Raw genomic sequence first — 7,079 nt, 5'->3', positions numbered from 1 at the left:
GGCTTGCCCGTGGATTTGGGGGCGAGCTGGGGTTTTGCCACATCACAGGGGTGCATTGGGGCGTGGAGGGCGGCGGCGGCTGCAGAGTAAGACGTACCAGAAGGTGGTACGGGGTGTGATGGAGCCAGTGGCTGAGGAGCAGCCTGTGCTCAGAGCCCTAGTGGTGCCACCCACCCCCCACAGCCAGCCATCCTCTGGCGGGCCCGCAGAGCCCCTAGCGGCGGAGAGGCGGCGCTGCGACGGGGAAGCCCCGAATTGTGCAAAGACACCTGCTGGGCGGGCGAGTGCTCTCTCTGCCAGGAGGCCCACAGGTGCCCTCCGGGGATCGGGGTGCGGCTGTCACACAGCTGCGGCCTCCACACCTGGCTTCCACGCCAGCCCTGGCTCCAGGGCTCCCCCGCCGCCCGGGAACCCACCCCCGGCAGAGAAAACTCTGCTCACGGTTGGCCACCCTGGACCCCTGGGAGCGACCCGGGATGAACGGAGAGGAAGAGAAAACCACAGAGAACAAGTCCGTTTTAAGAGAAGGGAGAAGCCGTGGGAGGGAGCCTGGTGCGGAGTCTGCCCAGGGCCTGGCGTCGGGGCGTCCCCCAGGGACAGGGTGAGCTGGCCCGGGGGCACCCTCCCGGCGACACGTGGACCTAACTGTCAAGACACAGACCTCGGGGAGGGAGGGGACGGCAAGCCCTGCGGAGCCTCTGGGCTACGTGCTGGGGCCGCAGCCAACTCCCCCTCCCGCTCCGGGAACTGGCACCTGGCGGTGGCGGGCGGGTGGGGGTGGCCATACGGGCGGGGGTCCCTTCTGTGCCGGTAGCCGGAGCCCCGGGGGCTCAGCCGTGCGCCCCGGTGCGCTCCTGGCCGGGCAGCCCCGCTCCCCGGCGCCCCCACCCCCAGTGCCCGCGAGGTGCCCCAGGACCCAGGCGGCGGAGGGAGAGGAGGGCGGGACCGACCCGGACCCGGGCGGCAGGGAGCCGCGGCGGGACTCACCTCGGGCGGCGGCGCGGGGCGCCAGCAGGGCGGCGGCCAGGCCGAGCAGCAGGGCGCGGGCGGGGGGCGCGGGCGGGGGGCGCGCGGCCATGGTCTCCGCCTCCGGCAGCGGCTCCCCGTGCCCCGCGGCGGGCGCGCACCATGCCACGCGGGCGGCGAGCGCGCCGGGCGGCGGGCCCGGGGTTCCCTCCGGGGGATCGGGGGAGTCGGCTCCGGACCGGGCTAGGCTTTCACGTTCACAAACTTTGCGCAGAGCGGCTGGCCCGGCCCGGGGAGGTCCTGAGCGAGAGCGCGGAGCCGGAGAGACGGACCCGCGGCCGGCGGCCCGTCCCGTCCCCACGGAGCAAATTCTGTCTCCGCGCCGCCGCCGGCGTCCCGCCGGTCCTAGAGCCCGCGCGGGGTCCCGGCCAGGTCCCGCCCCCAGCCGCTCGCCCACCCCGGGCGGCCGGGCCGGCGGCACAGACGTGGCCCGAGCGCGCATCCCCGCCCCGGGATGATGTGGCCGCGGCCCGCGCCGGCTGCCAGGAAAGCACACGCGGCGGCGGCCGGTCCAGCTTTTCCAGCCGGGCTGGAAAGGATGACTCGGCGGCTCGCTGCAGCCGGCTGGGCTCGCAGGGAGCTCGCGGGACCCAGGTAGCGGCTCTGAGAGGCGGCCCCCCAGCCGGCGGGGGTCCCCGGCTGGTCCCGGAGCCCCGGGGTGCACGTCTGGGGCCTGAGCACTAACCCTGGACGTGCAGGCGGGCACAGGGTTAGAGGTGTGGCCGCAGATTGGACTTCGGTACCAGGGAATCTGGTTTCTTGTCTATGGCCTGGACCCAGAAAAGGATCCGGGCCGCCATGTTCCAGACTGCCCCGATTCTGAGAAAGGATCTGGGTTTGACTTAAAAAGACAGGTCCCAGAGATCAACCAAAGGACTGGTGTGCATGCATATGGGCCTAGCCAGTGGCCATGGACGACAGGGGGGTGAGGGCATATATGGGGAGGGGTTTGGGATGGGAATGGGGAGATGAGGACAAATTATGTGATATCATAATCAATAAAAAAAGTTATTCTAAAAAAAAAAAAAAAAAAGACAGGTCCTGGGCCCGCCCACGCCTTTGGAATAAGATTCTCCCGGGGGGGGGGGGGGGGGGGGGGAGGGATGAGGGGGGCGCAGGGCGTTTGGGAAACACCAGGGAGCGGAGGGCCTTGCCTCCCACCCCAGTCCTTGGTGGTCTCCTCCTCTCCCAGCAGTGAGCCTGGCTTAGGGTCAGGGGACGTGGCCGTGGGGTCCCCGGAGAGCAGCAGCGAAGCGGGCCTCAGACTAACGCAGCTGGACTTATCCGGACGCTGTCACCCGCCTGTGGACCATGCCCATTCCCCACCTGTGACTTCTTAGACTGAGGTGACCAGACATCCCACTTTTGGCGGGACAGTCCCGATTCTTAACAATTTAACTGTTTTTAAAAAACGCCTCGGAACGCAGGACAAATTGTTAAAAATCGGGACGTCTGGTCACCTTATCTTAGACCCAGAGAGTTAAGGAGCTAATGCTGCCCCCGCCCCACCCAGATCATCACCCGCAGACTCTCCTCGGAGGTCTGAGAGTCCCGCAGAGAAGAGTCCTCGGAGATGCAGGTGATCCCGCTGCGGAGCGGGCGGGGAGAACCACCTGGGCCAGCCTGCCCCGCCCGCGCCGCGTTCTCAGAGGCAGGTGGCCGACATGAGGACATTCCTTCCCAGCACCTCTCCCTCCCGGAAGAGAACAGTTCCCCCACCTCCTCCCCACCCCCGGATGTCCCCCGTGTTCCCAAGGCAATCCCCCCCCCAACAAAGAGCAAGCCTTTTAAAAAAGCCACCGCCCAGCCCTCAAGGTTCAGTGGCTGAGCTTGACCTATGAACTAGGGCAGTGGTCGGCAAACTCATCAGTCCACAGAGCCAAATATCAACAGCACAACGATTGACATTTCTTTGGAGAGCCACATTTTTTAAACTTAAACTTCTTCCAATGCCACTTCTTCAAAATAGACTCGCCCAGGCCGTGGTATTTTGTGGAAGAGCCACACTCAAGGAGCCAAAGAGCCGCGTGTGGCTCGAGAGCCGCAGTTTGCCGACCACGGGACTAGGAGGTCATGGTTCGATTCCCGGTCAGAGCACATGCCCAGGTTGCAGGCTCCTCGCCAGAAGAGGGTGTGCAGGAGGCAGCCGACCGATGATTCTCTCTCATCATTGATGTTTCTATCTCTCTCTCCCTGTCCCTTCCTCTCTGAAATCAATAAAAATATATTTAAAAAATAAAAAAAATATATTATTTTTAAAGCCATCAGCTCTGGTCCAAGGGTCTCCCTCGCAGGGCCAGGCAGCTGGACACTCCACCTGAGACGGCAGGGGAGTCCAGCCCGCTCTGGGGTCCTCTCTTCGTTCACCCACTCGCTCCAGCGGCCATCGGCAACACGGAGGTAGGGCCTGGAAAGCGAACCCCTGGGAAATGCCTCTTGCCTTCCAAGGACAGACTGAGGAGCCGTGGCTGTCGAGCCATCGAGCTGGTTACCTAACCTGTTTACCCATAACCTGGTTGTTAACCGGGACATTATTTGTTGTGCTCTCCACCAAGTCAGCGTATCGGGCTCAAGCGCTTCCCTGCCAGATTCCACTGACGATCCCACCGCCAGGGGCGGACGAGGAGAGGGGTGGATGCGGACACCGCCCGGCACAGGGCTCAGCTGCTTTCCTGGGGCCACGCCGGACGCCTGCCCTGGGCCTGTGTCTGTAGCTCTGGCTTCGAGCTGCAGGGTCATCCCGGGTCCCGAGAAACACAGACCTCCCAGGGCCAGCGGCCTTGGCGAGCAGAGGCAGTGCCTCCCGGGCCACCTGCTGGTTAAGAAGTCAACACACACACACCCACTCACACAAACACACACACACACTCACACACAAACACACACTTACACACACATACACACAAACACACTCACACACACACTCACACATACACACACAAACACACACACAAACATACACACACATACACACAAACACAAACACACAAACACACACTCACACACTTACACACAAACACACACACAAAACACACACACAAACACACACACTCACACACACACACACACACACTCACTCACACACACACACACACACACACACACTTACACACACACACACACACACACACACACACACCCGGGCACTGGCACTGCAGGTCCTTCTTGGAAGTTTTAGCAAGGACCCGTGTGGTTCTGACACTCGTTTCCCAGCTTCAGAAACCCCGGCCGGAGAATTAGAAACGGTTTTCTGCGAGGCCAGCGGGCCGGCCTGCTGTGCGGTGGGCGCGGCTCCGGGCCTCCCGCATCGTTGGGGCTGGTCACAGGGGCCGCATAGCGGAGCGCACAGTGCCGCCCTGGGCCGGCCTTCATCCGTTTCTTTTCTAATATTTGCCATTGCTCTCGGCTGCACAGTCCTTTTTTTTTTTAACCTGGAAGTTGCAAAGTTCTCTCCAAGGAGCTCTCACTGTCCCAAGACGGTCCTGGGCTGTGTTTGACCAGAGGAAACGGAACCGCCGGAGCAGGCAGGGGAAAGGGCGACAGGACAGGAACTCCTAGCTACGGCCTCCATGTCTCCCCCTCCAATTCGCCCCTCCGTGAGGAGGCCGCCCGGCCGACCCCGTGCCATCTGGACGCCGGCCTCCTCGGGGAGGCACCGCCACAGGCAGAGGGCGAGCCTGGCCCTGCGGCGGCCTCGGGGGCCTCCGCCTGCCCGTCCGCAGGAAGGGGGCCGGCGGTGAGCACTGGGTTGTTCGGTGAGGCGGGGTCAGAGGCCAGGGCTGCCGCTCCAGCCGCAGATGGATGGCCGTGGCCCCTTCCTGCCGGAAGCACCGACCTCGGCGGCCCGGCTTCCTGTGTGCTATTCCGGGCGCGCACAGAACAGGCGCTCCTTTCTCACCCAGGGCCGTGAGCTCAGCGGGGGACCCACGGGGGAGGGGTGGGGGCAGCTTCCCCCCGGGCCGGGTCCCGGGCAGCGCCTGACCCCGCGCCAGCGAGCGGGGCCTCCCTCCGACGTGACGCAGCCCACCGCACCTCCTCCTCCGGCACAGCACCGCGTGCGGGGAGACAGACGCGCCATGGCCCCGGCTACGGTTCTGGGAACCCTTTCTCTTCTCTTCCATAGGGGAGACTGAACCTCACCACCCTCCCAGCCCGCAGTCACGTGGGTCCACTCCTCTTCCCGGGGCTCCCCTCACATCACAGGCAGTGGCCCCACCTCGGCAGCCTGCTCCCGGGGGCCTCCTCTGGCCAGAGCACCCCTCTGGGCTCTGACCCGTCCGTTCCTGCACAGAATCGGCACGTAAGGAGCCGCCGGAACCCAGAGGAAGGAAGATCTCGGGGGCTGAGGGGCTCCTGGGTGTCCCGGGTCAGAAGAGATAGAAAGCCGCTCAGGCCGGCTCTCCCTGCCCCGGTCTGTCCGCATCCGTGTCACCTGCCATGGGCCGCCCACCTCGTCCTTCTGTGTGTCTGCTGTGATGGGACTCACTGCCCGCCCCCCACAGAGAGCCCCTTTGTAACCATGTATTCCCATGGACCTCAGAGAGGAGGGGGGAGAGAAACATCAGTGATGAGAGAATCTGTCACCTGCACACCCCACACGGGGGGGGGGGGGGGGTGTCAGGCCGAAACCCAGGCATGTCTCCTGGCCAGGATCGCACTGCGACCTCCTCGTTCACAGGGCAAGCTCAGCCACTGAGCCCCGCCTGCCGGGCAGGGCCGTTCTGTGCTCTTGAAACTGCAAACAATTGGCCTCCTGTGCTTCCCTTCACGGCTTCAGGCAAACCCCCATTTCTCTCGCTCGCCCCAGGGTCCCATTCTCACTCTCTAATCAGGCGTGTGCCCCTTCGGGTCCTGCCCAGGGTCGCTTTCTCCTAAATCATGGAAGCCACTGTGAGTCCTCCCTGCTCCCCCTCACCCCCAGGCCTCTAACTCCACCTCAGAGGCTGGGCTGGTTCCCTCTGGCTGGGAGGAGGGGGGCGGGGGAGGGCAAGGCTCTGGGTGGTGCTGGGGGAGGGGGGAAGGGGGCAGGGATCTGCTGGGCATGCCTCCGCCTGGGGCACAGGCAGCCTTTTCCTTCGTGTCCTTGTCTGAACTCACTTCCCGGATGTCAGTGGCCCCCACGGCTCCGGTTTCTGGGCTCTGCATCCTGGGGGCCTTTGAGGCCGCCCCTTCCTCCGGGTGACCGACCGGAAGGGTCAGGCAGGAGAGCCAGCTCAGCTCCGGCCTGGGCCCTGCCCTGCGCTGGCCGGGGCTCTGATCTCACTGACCGTGCAGCAGTTTCCATGCCTCTGGCCTTTGTCAGCATCACCACATCCTGACCGACCGACCGGCAGCCTCCCTGCCTTCACCCAGCCAGCCCGTCAGGGGACACACCGCCAGCACCCTGCCCCGCTGCTCCTGCCTGTCCTCCCGGGACTTCCCCGCTGTCCCTGCCCGGGGCCCGTCTAAACATAAAGAAAAGAAGCTGACCAGGCCTCCCAGAGCTGCCCTGCGTCCTGGGCTGGAGGTGAGGGACAGGCCCCAGGTCCGCTCTCACCACCCTGGCCCTGGGATAGAGACGCCCTACACCCATCCGCCCAGCCGCCAGCTGCAGCTGCCCTGCCCCGGCCCCAGGCCCCCATCACCCCCATCCCGGCCTGTCCCCGGCTCTCCCGGAGGCGGGAACAAAGGCCCTGGGTGGCCTGCCCTCCGAGGCAAAGCTGGAGGAGGTGCAGCCTGTCTGACCCCAAGGACCCTCCGATTCATTCCTCCCCGAGGATGCGAGTCACGGCTGACCCCTTCCTTCCCTCTCCCTCCGCCGTGCCCTTCTCATCAGTCACCAGGGCCTGTCCATCCCACCCAAAGCCTGTGTGTGTGTGTGTGTGTGTGTGTGTGTGTGTGTGTGTGTGTGTATATATATATATATATATATATATATATATATATATAATTTTATTTTATTTTAATATATTTCATTGATTTTTTTTACAGAGAGGAAGGGAGAGGGACAGAAAGCCAGAAACATCAATTAGAGAGAAACATTGATCAGCTGCCTTCTGTGCACCTCCCACTGG

This window comes from Pipistrellus hanaki (assembly GCF_964339955.1).
Source record: "Pipistrellus hanaki genome assembly, chromosome: 14".
Taxonomy (NCBI): Eukaryota; Metazoa; Chordata; class Mammalia; order Chiroptera; family Vespertilionidae; genus Pipistrellus; species Pipistrellus hanaki.
Note: the sequence above shows the minus strand (reverse complement) of the source record.